The 21,117-nt window shown below is 49.2% G+C and overlaps 1 long non-coding RNA gene across 4 annotated transcripts; it reads left to right on the top strand.

Moving 5' to 3' along the window:
* The first annotated feature begins 6,500 nt into the window (after nucleotides 1-6,500).
* On the top strand, nucleotides 6,501-20,329 carry LOC110479898 (uncharacterized). Of its 4 annotated transcripts, none has more exons than XR_002467027.2 (5): nucleotides 6,501-6,784; nucleotides 11,389-11,499; nucleotides 17,623-17,748; nucleotides 18,927-19,216; nucleotides 19,599-20,329. It is a non-coding gene; the product is annotated as an uncharacterized LOC110479898 (long non-coding RNA). The 4 variants fall into 4 exon arrangements; XR_002467026.2 differs by having other exon boundaries at nucleotides 6,501-6,780; XR_013340272.1 differs by having other exon boundaries at nucleotides 6,501-6,780; nucleotides 11,389-11,463.
* Nucleotides 20,330-21,117: the final 788 nt, after the last annotated feature.

Below are 21,117 nucleotides of genomic sequence, written 5' to 3' on the forward strand. Positions count from 1 at the left end.
ATCCTGAACCAGCCCAGCACCCAGAACAATCCTGAACCAGCTCAGAACCAGCCCAGCACCCAGAACAATCCTGAACCAGCCCAGCACCCAGAACAATCCTGAACAATCCTGAACCAGCTCAGCACCCAGAACAATCCTGAACCAGCTCAGAACCAGCTCAGCACCCAGAACAATCCTGAACCAGCTCAGCACCCAGAACAATCCTGAACCAGCCCAGAGCCAGCTCAGCACCCAGAACAATCCTGAACCAGCCCAGCACCCAGAACAATCCTGAACCAGCCCAGAGCCAGCCCAGCACCCAGAACAATCCTGAACCAGCTCAGCACCCAGAACAATCCTGAACAATCCTGAACCAGCCCAGCACCCAGAACAATCCTGAACCAGCCCAGAACCCAGAACAATCCTGAACCAGCCCAGAGCCAGCTCAGCACCCAGAACAATCCTGAACCAGCCCAGAGCCAGCCCAGCACACAGAACAGTCCTGAACCAGCTCAGCACCCAGAACAATCCTGAACCAGCTCAGCACCCAGAACAATCCTGAACCAGCCCAGAACCAGCTCAGCACCCAGAACAATCCTGAACCAGCCCAGAGCCAAGGACACGCTGCAGCTCCAGCCCCAAAAAGTGCAACCAGCAGGAATGGAGGAGAGCAGCCTGGGAGGGTGGGACTGCAGCACCTGGGGCTGGAATTGGGCACTGAGCCCGATGTGGGAATGGAGCAGAACTGATAAAAGTGTGAGAGCTCCTGGGCCGGGCTCCTGCAGGGCCCAGGGTGTGTCCTGGGAGGGCTTTTCATCAATCCCTGCTTCGTTCTGTGCCCGTGCCCAGCCCCTGGCACGGGGAGCTCCTGGGCACCTGTGTGGGCAGAGCCCCAGGGCTGGGATTGTCCTTGTGGCAGGGATTGTCCCTCAGGCAGGGATTGTCCCCCAGGTTTGGGATTGTCCCCTGTGCTGGCCCTGCTGAGGGACCCCCTGGGATCGAATCCTTTCCCTCTCCAAAACTCCATGAAAATTGGCAGCCAGGTGGGAGTTGGGATCTGCTCCCATGAGCCAGGATGAGGAAACAGCCTCGGGCTGTGCCAGGGAAGGTTTAGTTGGATATTGGAACCAATTCCTTCATGGGAAGGGCTGTAAAGGATTGGAGCTGCCCAGGGAAGGTTGGATCCCATCCCTGGGCTGCCCAAGGAATTCCTGGAGGTGCACTCAGAGCTCTGGGCTGGGGACAGGGTGGGGACTGGGCACAGCTTGGTGATCCTGGAGGTGTTTCCCAGCCCCAGGGATTCGGGGATTTGGGGATTTGTCAAAGCCCAGACTGTTGCAGGGCCTCCTCGCTGGCCTGTGCACACAGCCGTCAGCAGAATCCTGCTGCAGGACCCCGTTCCGTCAGGAACCATCAGCCACAGCCGCTGCACAGGGAAACGTATCGTGGGAAACAGCCTGGGACCCCAGGGAAACGCTGCTTCAGCAGCTCCTGCCTGCCCAGGCCCCGCCGGAGACCTGCCACACAGCCCACACATCATTCCACACATCCCACACACATCCCAGACAGCATCCCACATCCCACACAGCATCCCACACAGCATCCCACACATCCCACACAGCATCCCACACATCCCACACACATCCCACACAGCATCCCACAAATACCCCACACAACATCCCACACATCCCACACACATCCCAGACAGCATTCAGACAGCATCCCACACATCCCACAGACACCCCACACATCACCCCACACACCCCACACACATCCCACACATCCCCCACATCTGGTGCTGCAGCAGTAACGGGGCTGAGTCCCTCGGGGCCAGCCTGGAGGGGCTGGAGCTGCCTGGCCCAGGGGAGGGTGTCCCTGCCATGGAACTGGGATTTCAGTTCCTCTCAGAATCACAGAATAACGAGGCTGGAAGAGACCTGAGATCATCAAGTCCAACCCATGCCCTGACACCTCACTAGACTGTAGCCCCGAGTGCCATGGCCAGTCTTTTTTAAACACATCCAGAGATGGTGATTCCACCACCTTCCTGGCAAGACGATTCCAGTGCTTTATTATTCTTTTGGGGCTGTGTCCTCTGGGCTGAACAGGCTGAACAACCCAGGCTGAGCACCCCCAGCTCCTTCAGTCGTTCCTCACAGGGTTTGTGCTCCCAGCCCCTCTCCAGCCTTGCTGCCTCCTCCAGATGCACTCGAGCATCCCAAGGTCCTTCCCAAACTGAGGGGCAGAGCTGGGCACAGCCCTCGAGTCCCTCCAGCCACCCCTGCCCTGCCTGGGGCTGTCTGCACTGGGGGTTATCTCTGGGATGAGCCTGGAACTCAGTAAACCTTTCAAACATCAGGGCTGAGTGAATGTTCCCCAGCCCTGTGTCCCCTGCTGGGGGAATTCCCTTTCATCCTCATCATCCTCACTGTAATTTGGCAGAGCTTCATCAAGTGCTGCCCCTCTGTCGCTGTTGAGGCAGGGACGGGAATAATGAGACTCCAAGATCAGAAGGCAAGGAATGAAAAAGCTTTATTAACAGCTAGTATTCCTCTTTTATTGCTGAGATGAAACACGATTGGTCTCAGAGTGAAAACATCTCACCCCACTGGTGCACTGTGAGCAGCACACGGTGGCAGAACAGATCTACAAACAGCATGAACAGAAGGAGAGATAATAATTGTTTACATTCCTCTCGGAGCTTTTCCCAGGCTTGGCCTGGTGGAAATCTCTCCTTTTCTCTCTGACTGAACTGAGAACATCCACACCCCTCCACCCTCTGATCCTCAGCCCCAGCACTGTTCTCCTCTCCTGGATTTAGGCTGGGATTGTGTTGCAGTACAGCAGATGGGACTCAGCTTCTTCAGGCAGGAAAAGCCAATTTTTTATTCACATATCTCATTTTTATACAGTTTTCACAGACTTTGTGTTTAACTCCAATTGGCTAGCAGACTTCTTGCCACCCAATTCTTTGGTTAAAAAGCGTTTGTGCGTGTTTTTATCTACAGGTGTTTACATTTTTTCTTCATGGATTCTCATGGGACAGATCTTCTGTTATTACAGGTGCAATTTGTTTTTCTTTAGAGGAATTGGTTGTTATGTTAATTGGCATTTTATTTCTTTGATTTTTTTTAATGGGAACTTATAGGCTTAGCTGGTGATTCAGTAGAGCAAAGCCTGATTTAAAAGGCCTTTTTTAAAAATAATATATTGTGACCAATGGAATTGCTCCAAAGTGCAATTTCCCACCCAGTTTGTGCTGAGCCATTGCAGCCTGTCCTGCTCTGTTCCATGCTCTTTTTCTGGAGAAATCCCATGGAATTGGGGCAGTTTAGGGTCCTTGCTGGGATTCCTCCCTATGGGAAGGCAGCAGCCTCCTGCACTGCCTGGATCTCAATTTAATGCAGGAATTCCTCAGGTCATCAATAAACCTCCCTAACGATTCCATTCAACATTAAAGCCACTTAAACGGCTTTTTATTTCCCATTTATTACTCTGTGTTTCCTCTTATAACTCTGGCATTTTGTGGGTTTTTTCTTCACCTATGTCATACAGTTTAATATTCATATTCTCTCAGGTCAAGTGTGAAGAATTCCAAAGGAGCTGAACCAACACAAATGCTCTCCTTGCCCTCCTTTTTTTCCTCCTCTTCTTCAGCTCTGCAACCCTCCAGTTTATTTGGGGATTCCTCTCCACTGGCACGAAGGAATTTCATTGGTCCCAGTGTGAGAGATCCCCTCCTGTGCTGGTTTAACAGAGGGGAAAACCCTTCATTAATGAAAATACCTGGAAAATGAAAATACCTGGCATTATGGGGCTGCATTTTGAACAACCCAGTTTCTACCCTCACTTTTAAAACATTTATTCCGTCAGAGAGCTTTGAGTTAAGTTATTGCACAGAGAAAATGAAGATGGGGTTTGTTGTTTTGATGTTCGTTTTGACATTTAATTTTGATGTTTAATTTCTCCTTTTTTTTTTTTTAATTAAAAGAGGTATCATCAGTCTCAACAAACCCAATTGTTGTGTAAAGCTAACATTGCATTTGGCATTTTGAAACTCTTCAGGAAGCTTGTGTTAGAACACAGGGATCAAACGGACTTTTATCCTTTATTCCATCCTATAACTGGAATAAGATCATTCTATAAATTCAACAAAGCTCTGTTTGCCTCCCAGAGCTTTCAGGGAAATTTATGGGGTAATGAAAATGTGTTCGGAAAGATAAATTTCTATTTCATTCTCTGGATTTTTGTCACAGTTTCCAATTCCTGTATTAAATAATCTGTTTCTTTTAAAGAGGGTTATGCAATGTCAGGGCTGACAGCTGAGCTTGCAGGATGCTGTAATTAAGCTGAATTGTAAATAACTGCACAAAAGGGCTGCTGGAAACCCCAATCTCAGACCTGAATAAGCCCCTAATTTGTCAAAAATACAAAAGATATTCCACAGGTGGCATCAATTTCATGTTCTTGAAATGATTCCGTTAAAATGATACCAAATAATCGAATCATTAAATTTTTAGCCCTTGAGAGTCCCTTTCACCAGAGAGGTTCTTCCATCAGAGATTAGTGGCTGAGGCTGAGACTGAGATGGTTTAGAGGCAGCACATGACAGTTTAAGAGGCTGTGCTAGTTAGAAAAGCTTTTAGGATGTTGGGAAATGGTGGGGGTTGGATCGTGTGGAGCCAAATTACCCTCCCTTCAAATGAACATTTATGTTGTCTTGATTAATGCTGCAGAGATTTGCCAGGGAGGATTTCTTTTTGCTGTTTTTGCAGGTCAGCTTTTGCTCTTTTTCCACCTGAAGCCCCTGGCAGAGTGGCTGGAGAGGTCCTTGCAGGGCCACCTTAGTCAGGGCTAAATTAAAGCCTGGCTTTGTTATTTCAGACCGTGTCATCCTCGTGATTACAGCCTGGCTGTAGTTTTAGGAGCTGTACTGTGGAACAGGGATGAGCTGAACTCCTTCTTCCCGGGCTCTCGTAATGACTCCAATTTCCAGGGGGAAGGCAAAGTGCTCTAATTACCATCCTGAGCCTGGCAGAGGGGAAGGGGAGAGAAACCAGCAGAAAACACCAAATCGGGCACAATTCCAGCCTGATCTCCCATTCCCTTTCATGCTCAAAGCCTTTTGGAAGCCTTTAGACACTTCTGAGGAACAGCCATCCCATCATTAAACCTGTGCCCGTGCTACAAACAGGAGCTCTGCACCCCCTGGAGCCAAGAGCATCTCAGGAGCTGCAGCTCCTGCCTGGGCTGCTCCACTGGGATGTCGGAGGGTCTCGGGCAGGGTGGTACCAGCTCCTGCCCCCTCTGGGACACAGCAACTCACCCAGGGGGTGAAGTTACCCACAGCAGTGGATCCGGGGCTTTTCCTGCCTTTCCCAGTGGCTGCCGAGGGGTTTGGGGAACTCTGGCTCTGCTTTCCAGCATCTGCCAAACGGCTTCGACACGTTTTTTTGGCAATGTACTTTTAAAAGGGAAGGGATGCTAAATATTCCTTAGAGGCAGAGGCAGGGCTGGATGGGAGACTGGGCAGGGATTGTTCCCTGGGAGGGTGGGGAGGGGCTGGGATGGAATTCCACCTGCTTTTACAGTAAAAACCCCGTGAGGAACCCCTGAGGGAGATGGGGGTGCTCAGCCTGGGGAAAAGGAGACTCAGGGGTGAGCTCAGCACTCCCCACAGCTCCTGAGAGGTGTCTGTGCTCAGGTGGGGCTGGGCTCTTTCTCGAAACACAGGCTGGATATCAGGAAAAAGTTATTTACAGAAAGGTGATGAAGTTTTGGAATGTTCTGCCCAGGGAGGTGGTGGGGTCACCATCCCTGGGTGTGTTTACCAAAGCCTGGATGTGGCACTGGGTGCCAGGGTTGAGTTGAGGGGTTGGGCTGGGTTGGACTCGATGATCTTGAAGGTCTCTTCCAACCTGGTGATTCTGTGAATTCTGGGAATTTGGAGGAACTTTGGGAATTCCCAGGGAATGGGGTGGTGGTGGAGTCACCATCCCTGGTGTGTTTAAAACAAGCCTGGATGTGGCACTGGGTGGTTGAGTTGAGGTGTTGGGACTCAATGATCTTGCAGATCTCTTCCAACCCGGGGATTCTGTGAATTTTGGGAATCTGGGGGAATTTTGGGAATCCCCAGGGACCGGGGTGGTGGTGGAGCCACCATCCCTGGTGTGTTTAACAAAGCCTGGATGTGCCAGGGTTTAGTTGAGGTGTTGGGGCTGGGCTGGACTCAGTTTTGCAGGTCTCTTCCAACCCAGCCATTCGGTGAGGATGAATTCCAGCCCATTTCCTGCTAGCATGAGAAAAATGTGGAATAACTGCAGCCCTGGGAGGTGCTGGGCTCCTGGACCTTCACCCCACCTTTCCAGCTCCCCCTCCCAGCCCCAGGGCAGCACTGCCCGCAGCCCCTGCATTATTCAGCAGATGGAAAGCAGATTATTCCCGACCTTTGGTGGTGCCAGGACAGGGCAGAGCTCCTGGCTCCCCGAGCCCAAGGCTGCTGCCATTTCCTGACGAGGCAGAGGAGCAGATGGCTCTGCCTGGAGAGCTCCTTCCCTGCGAGGTTTTATTTATTTCTCTTTTTCCTGCCTGCACTTCAGATGTTTGAATGGGCACGAGGCAAATGCTTTTTATTCCTCTGCTGTTCCAAGGAGTGATCCTGCAATCCTGCAGCTTTTTTTTTGAGCAGAGAGGGCTTTAATTAAACTCTTCAGGGGGAATTTGCTTGATTGTATCACAATGGCAGAAGTGAAGAGGAAGATGTGCTGAGGATAATGAGTGCTGAGACAGTGGAAATGGGAGGTTTGTGAGTGATTTTCTTGTAGCTATTTGATAAAAGGGGCTCTGGGATGTGTTCAGGCCCCTGGTCAAGGCTGGATAAAATGCTGGTGGGAGGATTTGAGGCAAAAATGGATTTTCAAGGCCACTTCTGGGTTTGAATGGGTAAGAACAGCAACCAGCAGCGGCAGGAACGCTCCTCTCCCTCCAGCTCTGGGCTCCAGCTGCAGCTCTAGAGGGAGAGCACATCCCACTCTGTGAGCCAAGGAGCTCAGCTGCTTTAAAGAGATCATTTCTGAGGAGCTGGCCAGTCTGCTGCTTTAATGTTTGGAGTTTCTTTGTGCCTTAAGACTTGAATTCAGAAATATTTAGAATTTAGAAAACAACCGTGCTGAGCTCTAAATCCTCTGGCTACGAAACTTCGCCCCTCACGTTAAAATTTACTCTTTAAACAGAAAGAGTTTAAGCCTCAGGGGAATAAATCAATGAGAAAAATTATTTTGAACAATCTTTTACCATGGAAAGACAGCAGCTAATCTGTTTTTGTTTGCAGCTTGGGAAGCTCTGCTGTTGTATGATTTAGTTGGGAAAGTGGGAATAACTGTGAATTTTGGCAGGGAAGCTGTGCCAGTTGCACAGATATTTGGGATGCTCTGGCCTCAAGGCTGTGTGCCTGTGACGTGGTGCATAAAACAAATCCAACAATGGGTTTGATCCTGCACCTGAGATTTGGGGAAGATGTTCAGCACAATGAAATCTGGGTGAAATTGGATGAGAAATTGGACAAGAAACAAATGGAGCACTGATTTCTCACTGATCAAACAAAAATGCTCTGGTAGTGAAGCATTTAATGTGAGAAAGCACAAACTATCTGATATGAAGGAATGTAAATTGTGAAATTATTTATTGAATTACAGAGGACTTGGTGCAGGGAATGCCAGCATGTTCCCGTGTCTGAGCTCTCTGGGAGGAGTGAGATGTTCCCTGTGCCTTTGCCTGGATGCACTCGGAGATGTGCCATCCCCAAGGTGGCATTTTCGGGGCAGATTTAAACATCCACAGAGTGATTCTGTGATCCTGTTTGCAGTAAAATCTAAGCATCCACACTGTGATTCTGTGATCCTCTTTGCAGTAAAATTTAAGCATTCACAGAGTGATTCTGTGATCCTGTTTGCAGGCAGATTTAAACATCCACTGAGTGATTGTGATCCTGTTTGCAGGCAGATTTAAACATCCACAGAATGATTCTCTGATCCTGCTTGCAGTAAGATTTAAATATTTACAATTTGAATCTGTGATCCTGTTTGCAGTAAAATTGAAACATCCACACTGTGATTCTGTGATCCTGTTTGCAGGCAGATTTAAACATTGACAAACCTGTAAAAAGCTTTTAACATCCATTTTAGCAGGGGAAGCTCATCCTGCCTCAGAAGTCTGCAGGTTTTATTTTGGGCATTCTGAAGCCTTTCCAAACCAACACCTATTGAAGGGAACTTTGTCTTTCCTCAAGTGACTCTGATGCTCGAGCTGCAGTGAAAACGATGAAATACAGGCACAGAGTGGGACATAAATAACAGTAAAAGCTGGGATTTGAGGCGTGGCAGTGACTCAGAGCACTGGTTGTTAAAAGAGTGGTGGTGATGAGCAGGATCTTCTGGGCAGCTGGGCTCAGCTCGTCCCCATCCAGATTTGGGGTGGATGTGATCCAGCCTGTCCCCAAAAGCCAGACTGAATGGTTTTCCTGAAAGGGGCATTAAAGGGTTTTGCCTGCTGTAAATTACTGTTGTACATTACGTGTTCCATGTTTACGGTTTTCCCATTGCCTATTACCTATATTAAATGGTGCTTTTCTATCTTTTATATGGTACATTACGTGTTACATGTTTACAGTTTTTCCCCAATGCCTATTACCTATATTAAATGGTGCTTTTCTATCTTTTATATGGTACATTACGTGTTACATGTTTACAGTTTTTCCCCAATGCCTATTACCTATATTAAATGGTGCTTTTCTATCTTTTATATGGTACATTACGTGTTACATGTTTACAGTTTTTCCCCAATGCCCATTACCTATATTAAATGGTGTTTTTCTACTCTAAACCAATCTGTGAGTGCCAACATCACCAAGAACATGGAGGTGAGGAAGAAGAAGGAAGAAGAGCAGGATCAGCCCACTTTCCTCCATCTTAGAACTTCTGACCCCCATGTACAAAGTAAAAACCCCCCTGCACAGGTGCTAAAACCCCCCTGTAAAATACTAAAACAATTTCTCTCTGTTTTGTAACTACTTTTACTATCCCATCTAACCCTTTGTGACTGCTTGTTCCACCTCCAAAGTTGATAACTCATTCCATGGCTCAAACCCAAAATCACAGCTGTTTGCAGCTGCCTGCCAGGGTCTCAAATGCTTCTGACCAAGGCCTGGAACCTCCAAAAATGTCTGAGGGACATTTGGAGTTCCGACAGGCGGGGAGAGAAGAAGCAGTCGGGGTCAGAGAGGATGTCAGGGTGTGTGTGTGCCTCTGCCTGGGCTGTGAGCAAACCACAGCAGCCCCAGGAGAAAATCTTTGAGGTAACTTGCAATAAGCTGCCTTGGGACCAAACAACAGAGACTGCTGAGCCTTTCTTTGGAAGCAGGGCTGGAGGGGGGATTTTTCCATCCCACGGAGCCACCCCACACCAGGGTGGGCTCTGTCGAGCCCCCGCAGCTCTGCAGGCTCAGCCTCCAGGGTGGGGATGTCTGAGGATTGCTGAGCCTGTCCAGCCTGGCAGGACCCAGAGCTGCAGCTCTGCCCCACGAGCGGGGCCAGGACCCGGCGTGGCCCTGCCAGGCTTCCCTGGCACAGGGTCACAGCGCTGAGATATCTCTAGCAAAGGATGTATTCTGGCACAGCCCCGTTTCCAGGTGTTTTCATAACACTGGCTCCCAAAAAATCCATTTCAAGGCTCGCTCGTGCCTTGTAATTACAGGTTGGTAGGAAGAGACAACAATTCCCTGTCACAGGAGGTGGAGTTTGGGCGGTAAGAGGGTTTGAAGTGAAATAAACCGAAAATATGAGGAGGAGAAATGAGAGCCGGAGGAGGGGAAGAGTGGCTGTGCTGTTTTTAACCCCTGAAGGGCTGCGTGCTGTGGGACCAGCAGGGAAGCAAAGTCCTCAAGGTGGGTGACGAAGGTGCTGTCAGTCAGATTTGGTGCTGTGGAGGCTGACTGTGTCCTGTGAGCCTGAAGAAGTCCTTGCACAGCTCTTCCAGGAGAGGATCTCGGTGTGTGTGCTGCACATCTATAACAGCAAAGTGTCGTTTAGCTGATGCTTTTTAAATTAATTATGGATTTTACAGTTATGAGCAGCTCTTCAGCCCTGCTGTCTCCCAGCCATTAACAGTTTATCTGCACTCAGAAGACTTTGAAAGAGTTTCCTCCACACCTCCAAAGACTCGGATGAGACTGGGAGCTGAAATAAATGTGCACGAGCAATGCAGGCACTCTGCAGCCCCCTAATTTGGAGCACATTTCATGATTGAATTACCCCCGAATATCTCATAATTTCCCTCTCTTGTCACCAAAGGTCGTGCAGAGCTGTAAACAATCAATGGTTCTCATGTCTGAGAGGGGAAGCCGGAACAGTTTCTCATGAGCTGTGAAGGTTAAACGAGGCACTTGCCAAGATCTATTGAGCACCACCCGGGCTTTACATATTTTATGGAATGTTTAGTGCATGCTCATTAATGGCTTATGACCAGCCAGAAGGATTGGGGCCGGGTGGAAATCATACCATTTACCTCTTCTCCTGGGGATTGTCCCAAAAAGTCTCTGATGGGAGTGGTCTCTGTGTGAGGGGCTTGCCTGAGCAGGAGAGAGGAGCTCCTGGTGGGGAATATCCCAAACCTTGGAATCCCGGTGTGGAATATCCCAAACCTTGGAATCTCGGTGTGGAATATCCCAAACCTTGGAATCCTGGTCATAATTTCTGGCCCTTGGGGAATCCTGCCCATCATTTCTGGCCCTTGGCGAATCCTGGCCATAATTTCTGGCCCTTGGGGAATTCTGGCCATCATTTCTGGCCTTTGGGGAATCCTGGACATAATTTCTGGCCTTTGGGGAATCCTGATCATCATTTCTGGCCCTTGGGGATTTCTGGCCATCATTTCTGGCCCTTGGGGAATCCTGGCCATCATTTCTGCCATTGGGGAATTCTGATCATAATTTCTGGCCCTTGGGGAATCCTGATCACCATTTCTGCCCTTGGGGAATCCTGGCCATCGTTTCTGGCCCTTGGTACAGGCCTGCACTGGCTCCTCGCAGGGAGCAAGGACAGGGAATGGCCTCGGGTGCCACCGTGGGAGACTTAGATTGGACATAAGGACAATTTCCCCTCAGGATAGGTTGTCAAGCATTGGAACAGGGCAGAGGTGACCCCGGGGCTGCTGAATGGTGGCTGATGATCCTACAGGCTTTTTCCAGCCTTAATAATTCCACAATTCAGAGCTCCACATTGGCCCCTTTAGCCAAAGCCAGGACGCTGGGGCAGGGGGGAAGCAGAGCCACCTTCACCAGGCAGGGTTTGGTTTGCTTTCAGTTTGGGATTTTTTTTTGTTACAATTTTTTCTCTGTTTTTTCTCTCTCTGCAGGTTTGCAGTGGAAAAGGAGGAGCCCCCAGAGCAGCAGCAGGAGATTCAAACCCTCCAGATTCAGCCTTAAATCAGGCAAACAATCCCCTGCAGGGACCTGACCTGGCTCAGGTGGTGTTTGTGTGCTGCTGGAGCAGCTTTGTGGGTGTGAGGAGCTGCTGAGAGGAGGGACAGGGGAAGAGAAAGTCTCACCACAGCTCCTCAACCCAGAGCTCTGCCCCTCTGCAGCATCCCTGCACAGACACCTCCAGCACCCCAAAACCTCCACTCCCTCAAAGCCCACTCCCACTTTAACAAAAAGTTAAAAAGTCACTTTTTAACTCTTCTAAAATAGATTTTATTTCTGCCCTGGCATGGATTTTTTTGCAGGCCTCACATAAATATTTAGAAGCCGCCGTGTATCTTCAATTTGAAAGGGATTTCTCGTGATTCTTGGGCAGGGAATTGGAGCCTTCTCAGCCCCTGCTCCTCATGTCCCTCTCTCTGCTGGCCTGGTCCCTTCCCAGGGTGACAAAGATTGTCTGGAATGCTCAGTGATGCATCAGAGCCCTGGAGTGAGCAGGGTTTGAGTGACCATGAGCCCCCAAAATCCCCTGGTGAGGTGTGCTCAGGGCTGTGGATTGAGCAGGGTTTATGAACACCCCAAAATCCCCAGGTGAGGTGTGTGCTCAGGGCCCTGGAGTTTATGAACACCCCAAAATCCCCAGGTGAAGTGTGCTCAAGGCCCTGGAGTTTATGAACACCCCAAATCCCAGGCTGGGCTGGGCAGGGACAGGGCTGGGTGCCAAGGACCTGCTCCTGTCACCACCCCGGTCCCCAGAGGATGGGCAGAGGGGTCACTGAATCATTTTTTTTTTTGGAAAATCCCTCTGGGAACATCGAGTCCAGCCACTCCAGCCCTGCCAAGGCCACCCCGTGCCCAGGTGCCACACGCCCACAGTTTAAAGCCCTGCAGGGCTGGGGACTCCACCTCGATGTCCCCAAACTCCTTGGGGTGGCTCAGCTTTGTCTCCCCGCAGTGATCCCCTCACTGGAGGCTGTGGAGCCCAGGTCTGCTTCCCCTGATGATGATTTCAGGAATTATTCATGCTGTGTGCTTGGAAGGATCCTCAGAGGCTTCCTTGGGAAGCTGCTGCTCCTCAGGGACTCGGCTGCTTGATATTCACAGGGTTTGTTTTTCAGAAATATCCAATTTTCCAGCTATTCTTTCAAGAAAATGAAGATTTTTTTTTTCGCCCCCTCTCCCGAGCTAGGAACACATTTCTCATGCAGCAAACATGTTTTCTTTTGTCTTTTGGCAATTGCAGGGTGCAGCAGAGCAGCAGCGCTCCAGGGCAGTGCTGCTGGGCTGGGTCCTTGCTCCCTGGAGGCACAGGCAGGGTTCAGGGGGGCTGTGGGGCTTTGCACAGCCTGGAAACCCCAGCCCAAAACCTGCCTGGACTCCAGGGATGTTCCCCATGAGGGTTTGTGTGGGTTCCCCATGATGGGAGGTCAAAACCAGGAGTTTTGGGTGCTCTGCAGTGAGGCTCAGTGGGGATGGTGGTGCTCAGTCAGAGGCTGGGTTGATGATCTTGGAAATCCTTTTCCCTATAAATCCCTCAGGGTAGGGGAGAGGACACCCCCAGCTGCTCTTGGGTTTTGATATTTGGAGCTGCAACAAGAAAATGGAGAGAAATCCTCACCAACAGCCTTTGCTTTTTGTTTTGGTCACTGCCATGCTGCTGGAGAGTTTGGGGATGGGGAATTAGGGAAATTCTGGCACTGCCCTGTGAGCAGCCAAAGGGTGAAGGCACTGAACAGCCCCAGAATGGTCCCAGAGTGACCCTGAGGGGCTGGGGCTGGGTGGGGGCAAGGGGAAGGGGATTTTAGCACCCCAGAATATCCTGGGCTGGAAGGGATCCACAGGATCACCCAGTGCAGCTCCTGTCCCTGCACAGACACCCCAAAATCCCACCTGGGCATCCTGGCAGTGGTGCCTGAGCGCTCCTGGAGCTCTGGCAGCCTCGGGGCTGTGCCCATTCCCCTGGCAGTGCCAGCCCCCTCTGGGGATGAACCTTTCCCAAAACCCATCCCAAACCCCCTGGCCCAGCTCCAGGCACTCCCTGGGGTCACTGGTGCCACACAGGGCGCTGGGAATCATCCACAAAATAACTCACTCACACTAAGATTAAAAGAGCAAAAGGAAGTAACTTTTATTTCTGACCTCTCAATATATAGAATTTTACAAGTGGCAGTGGATTGGAGGATGGAAGTGCCACCTCTCCAACCACACTGGTCAAACCAACAGCCCGTCAATTCTCTCCTCCCACAGAGAAGGATGCAAAAGAATCATTATTTACATGAATAGTGCATGAGAACTCCAGTAGTGTTGGAATCTGTACTATTGGTGATTCCGAGGTTGTAGAAAGTCTCTGTCTGTCAGCCCCGCTGCCAAAGCAGAAGCCATAATTGGTCTGTGCTGGTTCCAGGTTGTTTATTCTGTTGATCTCTCACATGTTCTGCTGCCCTGCCCAGCTCTGTCCTGCAGGGCAGCGTGTGGGGCTCTGCCCTCAGTGGGATGTGACAAACATTAAATACCAGAAACTCCCTGGGCTGGATTTACAAGAACGTGCCAATATCTGTCACCTACGTTGGACAGTGTGTCCCCAGCCTGAACCAACAGAAAAATGCCAACACCACAGTGAGACATGGAGGGCATGAAGAAGGAGAAAAAGGACAAGGCACACCCAATTTCCTCCAGCTTGTCCCCTTTGGACCCCTCATCTAGAATCCTAAAATTTTACTTTTGCACCCGTGCCACACTTAATTATTACTGATATCAGACACTCAGAGCTGGTAATTCATCCTGTGAGATTGAAAACTCTTTTCCATGGGCAGAGATCACAGCCAGTGTCTCTGGGGGCTCTGTCCAGGGGGTTCCTGACCCCTGCCAGGGTCCCAGGGCAGCCAGAGGGAAGCCCTGGATTCCAACACAGTAGAAATATGTAAACATCAGAAGGTACAGAAATCTTTTAGAAGAACTCTAAAACTTTTAAAGGAATGCTAAAACTTTTAAAAGCACAGGGTAGCAGGTGGGTGCTCTGGTGAGGCAGGGTTTATGAAAGCAGCCTGGGAAGGAGCCTGGCCAGAGTTGGGGAGCCTCTCCAAGTGACAATCTGCCATCCCCAGTGACACAGCCGGGTGTGACACGGTGTGGAGGACGGAGCTGGCACCCGAGCCCTGCCGAGCGGGTGCCATCCTCCCGCGGGATGCCTGCTGCTCGCAGGCGTGGGTGCTGCTGCGGGGTTTGCAGCAGGGAGATGTCAGCAGGGAGGGGAGCAGATGCTCAGGCCTGGCTGCTGCCTCCTGCCAGCCCCGAGGTGGGCAGTGCCAGGGCCACGGGGCCCGGGATATTTTTATATTTATTTTGGGGTTTTTAGGATGAAATTCAGGGGTACAGGATGGAGGAATCTGGGCGTGCCCTGGCCTTTTCTTCCTTCTCCTTGCCCTCCAGTCTCGGTGTGATGGTGACACTTTTCTGTTGGTCTAGGACAGGGACACACTGTCCAATGTAGATTTTAGGTATTGGTGTGGGAACTGTAAACATGGTACATGAAATGTTGGGTATATAATGTGGGAGACAGCGTGGCTGGAAGGAGACTGCCACGGCTTCTGTGCTAGCTGGAGCTCGGCAGGTCAGAGAGAAAATATTGTAGATAAGAAAAAATAAACATGAAAACTCAGCTTCACACACTGCCAGGAATGCCCCATGGCACCTTTCCCCAGGGAAAACCCAGCCCTGTGTGCCCCAGATGTGCCCTGGCAGGGATTCCTGTCAGGTATTCCTAGCTATTTTAGGACATATCCTATTAGGATTTAATTAAGATGGATAATAATAATATTGTTATGATTAATTATTATTATTAATGTTACTATTAATAGGAGTAATAATATTGTTTGTATTATTATATCAATAATATAAATTAAGATATATGTAAAATTATATATAATAATAGTATTAATATCATCATATTGACAATTATATTATGGCAAATATTATATTATGGCAAATATATTTATTATATTATATTATATTAGATTAGATTAGATTAGATTAGATTATATATTATAATCTTTTTATCCTGTATTAGGGTTTAATTCAGATGGAATTGCATGGTTTGTGTGGATGGATCTCAAAGCTCATCCCATTGCACCCCCTGCCACATTCAGGGACACTTTCCACCATCCCAGGCTGCTCCCAGCCCCATCCTGCCTGGCCTTGGGCACTGCTGGGGGTCAGGAATCCACAATTCTCTGGGCAGCAAGAGTGGAAGGAGGTTTGTTTTTGGAACAGCAGGGTCTGGCCAGCTCCAGTGGAATTTAACAGGAATAAATAATTGCATTTGGTCCCTGCTGAGTGTCGCACTTCACCCCCTGCTTCTCCAGACCTGCTCTGAGGAATTAAAATAATCACATTCTGCTTTACAACATTTTTTATGTGTTATTGATGGCCCCTTATAAAATGAAACTGCATCCCATTGCCCGCCACACAATTGAAAAGTTTCAGTCTATTAAGGTTTTATTGCTGGAGGGGACAGAGCTGCACAATCCATCCCAAAGGCAGAAGAAGTTGCTGGAAATAGGGGAAATGTAGCTTTCAATAATGGATTCAGTTGTTACAGCTTGTCCATGACAGTGCTGTGCTTGCACTCTGATGTTATTTCTGATTTTTGGATGCCGTGGCTCTCCCTGTGCTCAGGGATCCCAGCATCGAGAGGAATCTTTTATTGCAGCTTCGGAACGCTCCTCAGGCAGCAGCAGAGGGGCTCCTTGAGAGGAGGAGTGTGGGACTCAGGTTCAGTCAGAGAGAGAAATGGGAGTTTCTGGCCAGGCAGAGGCCTGGGAAAGAGCTGGAGAAGAATATAAATAATTCTTTATGTCTCTTGTTGTTCACACTGTTCATAGTTAAGTTCTATCACTGTGTGTCAAGCACTGTACACCAATGCTTTGGGTTGTTTAATGGAGGTGTTCCTCACAAAGCTCTGTATAAAAGAGCAGTGTATTTTGAATAAACCAGAATTTTACTCTCAGAAACCTTCTAGTCAGTCTTCTCATTCCCGTCCTGCCTCGACAGCGACAGAGGAGCTTCAGAAATCCCCTCTGGGAACATCGAGTCCGGCCACCCCAGCACTGCCCAGGCCACCAGGTCCCCAGGTGCCACATCCCCACAGCTTTAAAGCCCTGCAGGGCTCCTGGGGACTCCACCTCCAGGCCACCAAACCCGTGGGTGGCTCAGCTTTGTCTCCCTGCGTTATCCCTGCAATCCCTGGCATCTCCCAGGCTGGAAGGGGCTCCCAAGGATCCCTGCTCAAACAGCCACGGGGTGGGCAGGTGATTGGGGTAGGACGGTGTGAAATGGCTCCACTTCAGAAGCCTGCAAGTAGAACTCTGATTTATTTCAAATATATCACTCTTTTTATAGAGAGCTTCATCCAGACCAATTCCAGTGATCCCAGAGTAAAAACATCTCACACCATTGGTGTGCAGTGAATGACACACAGGGGCAGAACTTATCGATAAGCAATGTGAACAAGAGAGATAAATAATTATTTACATTCTTTCTCATCAGTTTCCCAGGTTTCTGTCTGGTTAGAAACTGTCCTTCCTCTCTGACTGAACTGAGAATATCCCAGGGAGGATCCATCTCCTGGCAGCTCCTTGGGAGCCCATCCCAGCCAGCCACAGAAATCCGCTTCTTTTGCAGCAGCATTGCTGTAGATTCCCTGCTTTTTAGGGGATTTAGATTCCCTGCTTTTTGGGGGATTTAGATTCCCTGCTTTTTGGGGGATTTAGATTCCATGCTTTTGGGGGGATTTAGATTCCATGCTTTTTGCAGGATTTAGATTCCCTGCTTTTGGGGGATTTAGATTCCCTGCTTTTTTGGGGATTTAGATTCCATGTTTTTTGGGGGATTTAGATTCCCTGCTTTTTGGGGGATTTAGATTCCCTGCTTTTTGCAGGATTTAGATTCCCTGCTTTTGGGGGATTTAGATTCCATGTTTTTTGGGGGATTTAGATTCCCTGCTTTTGGGGGATTTAGATTCCCTGCTTTTGGGGGGATTTAGATTCCATGCTTTTTGCAGGATTTAGATTCCCTGCTTTTTGGGGGATTTTCCAGGCAGGGTTGCTCTGGCACAGGAGGGGGTGCAGGCTGCAGGAGCAGGTTCTCATGGCTGTTTCTCCACTCTCCTGCAGGAACAAAACTCTTCCTGACCCTCCTTTTCCCTGGAATGTCCCAAATATCCCCCTGGCAGCAGGAGCTGGGCTGGGCTGGGTTGAGGATCTGCACAGAGGTGAGGAATCCATGGGAAAAGCTCAGAGGTGAGGAATCCATGGGAAAAGCCTGCTCTGATGGAATCCCAGAACCCCAGATGGTTTGGGTGGGAAGGGACCTGAAAGTTCATCCCATGGACCCCTCCCATGTCCCAGCTGCTCCAGCCCCAGTGTCCAGCCTGGCCTTGGGCACTGCCAGGGATCCAGGGGCAGCCACGGCTGCTCTGGGAATTCCATCCCAGCCCCTCCCCACCCTCACAGCCAACATTCCCTCCCAATATCCCATCCCATCCTATGGATGGGGAAAAGGGCTCTGGAGTGGAGAAGCAAGACTTGAACCCATCCGTGGTGCCAATGCAGCTCCTTCCTCATTCCCAAAATTTCTCCTGCTTAAAACCCCCGTAATCTAAAATCAGCACTCTTTGGTTTGAGCTACATGGGAATTTTCCAGTTAAAATGAAAAAAACCAAACCAAACCAAAACAAAAAAAGTAAATCAAGTAAATGATGTTAAAAGAGGAATTTTCTCTCCCCAAAATCACTGGGAAGCCACTGCAGAACTTTAATTTCTCTAGCAGGAGCATGGGTTCATATTAAAAGGATGCTGCTCCACTACAAAATATGACCAGAAGAATGTCTATTGGTATCAGTATAAATAAAAGGACACAGGGAAGGGCAGCTCCTGAGCAGGCTGGACACAGCAGAGGTGGGGGATGTGCTGTGGGTCAGCACTGCCCAAATCCTTCATCATCCTGTGCCTGTCACAAGCCTTGGGTAGCTGAATGAGTCAGAAAACCTAAACTGGGGATAAAATAACCACTGACCTGGGTGACAAATACCTGTTATTCCTCCTGATGGAACATCTTTAAAGCTGTCAGACAGCTGGGAAAAGCTGTTGTTGCACGGATGGAGCAGATTTTAGAGCCATATTTCACATTCTATTCTCTCTTTTTGGTGTTGTGAACTCCATTGTCTTTTTTCTGTGTGTTATAAAATCCTGATGAGCTCAACCCCCAGCACTTGTGCTACTCCCAAACATTTCTCCTTCTCCCTGCTTGTTCCTCATCCAGGACTGGAGTTATCTTGCTTAAGTGAAGATTTAGGTGTGAAATGGAAGGGGGATTTTCACATCTTTAATAAATAAAATCATTTCTCAGCTAAGAGCTCGCCAGGCATTGATTTACAGAGTGATTTCTCTTCACTCTCTGTTTTTTATCCTCTTCCAAGCAAACAAAGCAACAGAGAGCTCCAGAGTGAAAATGCCGCGAGGAATCACAAATCAAGACTACTCACTTGAACTCAGCCTAAAGTGAAGCTTCAAAAAGCCTGGAGGGGAGTGCAGATTACAAAGGAATCCCACCTGGTCTGGGCATTCCAAGGAGAGCTTTTCCCCTGCTGGAGCCTGGCATCTGGGGTGCAGTGCTGGAGGAGAGCCTGGAAGTTTCCCAGTTAAATTATTCCTGAGTTTGTGCAGGGTGGGGTTAGCCCTGGCCTCCAAGAGGAGCCACTTTGCCTCGGTGAGTTTTCCTCCTGCAAGTAAAGATCAAAGGGTTGGAATTTCTCATGGAATGGTTGGGCTGGGAGGATCCTAAAGCCCATCCCTGTCCCATGGCAGGGACAGCTCCCACTGTCCCAGCCCAGCCCTGGGCACTGCCAGGGACCCAGGACAGCCCCAGCTGCTCTGGGAATTCCAGCCCAGCCCCTCCCCACCCTCACAGGGAACAATTCCTCCCCAAAATCCAATTTAAAGCTTTTCTCTGCCAGTTTAAAGCCTTCCCCCCTTGTCCTCTCCTGACACCTCCCACCAGACCAGGCTTTCCCAAAGCCACCGAACTGGCCTTGATTTCTGGCACTGCCAAGCATGAAACCGTGCTACCTCTTCTTCCTTTTCCTTTTCAGTGAAAAAAACAACCCCATTTTCTTCTCTTGCTGCTTTTCCTGCTGGTTTGCTGCCCGTGCCCCGGAGTGTCTGAGAGATTTCCCTCCTGGAGAAGGACCCTGGGCTGGAGGGAGCCCCACACCCACAGGTAACTGCTGCCAGGGCGTTTTCACAGAACCACAGAATAATAGAACCACAGAATCACAGAGCCACAGAATCCCAGAATAATAGAATCACAGAATCAACAATCACAGAATCACAGAATCACAGAATCACAGAATCACAGAATCACAGAATCACAGAATCACAGAATCACAGAATCACTGAATAATAGAACCACAAAATCACAGAATCACAGAATCCCAGAATCACAGAACCACAGAACCACAGAGTAATAGAACCACAGAATCACAGAATCAATCACAGAATCAACAATCACAGAATCCCAGAATCCCAGAATCCCAGAGTCACAGAATCACAGAACCACAGAATCACAGAATCACAGAATCACTGAATAATAGAACCACAGAATCCCAGAATCAACAATCACAGAGTCACAGAATCCCAGAATCACAGAGTCACAGAATCCCAGAATCAATCACAAAATCCCAGAATAACGAGGTTGGAAGAGACCTCTAAGATCATCAAGTCCAACCCATGCCCCAACACCTCGACTACAGCACCAAGTGCCATGGCCAGTCCTTTTTAAAACACATTTGGAGATGGTGATTCCTCCACCTCCCTGGCAAGACAATTCCAGTGCTTTTTATTCTATTTTTATTCTATTTTATTCTATTTTCTCCTCATCCCTTGCTGAGTTTCCACAGCCCTGAGAACAGCCCAGCCCTGGGCTACCCTGGAGCCATCCCAGTGCAAAAGAAACGTGGGATTGTGCCTGACAGGCTGAGATTGCTGAGGGAAAACATTCCCCCCCAGCAGCCCTGGGAACAGGAGTGTCCCAGTGCTGCCCAGCCAGGAGAGCCCAGCACTGTGGGAATCCTTTCAGGTTCCTTTTATCCCTTTTTTTTGGAGGCAGCTGTGTGGTTTGTTTGTTTTTCTCCAGCATCCCCGCGGTGGTGGAGCTGCAGGAGGCACTTTGCCCTTCTGCAGGTGTGCAGTGGGCAGAGGGAGGGAGCACGCTGCTCTTTGAGCTCAGAATCCAGGATTAACCACCCAACAGAGGGAGGAGGCTCTCAGTTATCCTGCAGGACAAAGCAGTGGAATTCTCTCCCTGGACAGAGAGATCAGAGTGGAAAAGGGAAGAAAAAAGGTAAAAAACAAAAGAGGAGGGAGCAGACCTGGATTTGGGGGAGGAACTCCAGAGGAAGCAGGAGGTGCCACCTCAGGTACAGAGCAGAGGGATCAGGGATCCTTCAGGGTCCCCTCCAAGTTGAGAGATGCCAGGGTTCCATCAGCTTCACTCACAGCTAATTAATTCATCATTCTCTTGGAAAGTTCTCCCATCCCCATTATGTGTCTCAGGATGTCTTTAGGAAGTTTAATGGTTGTGTTTAAGAACACGAGAAAAATCTTTCAATA

This window comes from Lonchura striata, chromosome 7 (assembly GCF_046129695.1).
Source record: "Lonchura striata isolate bLonStr1 chromosome 7, bLonStr1.mat, whole genome shotgun sequence".
Taxonomy (NCBI): Eukaryota; Metazoa; Chordata; class Aves; order Passeriformes; family Estrildidae; genus Lonchura; species Lonchura striata.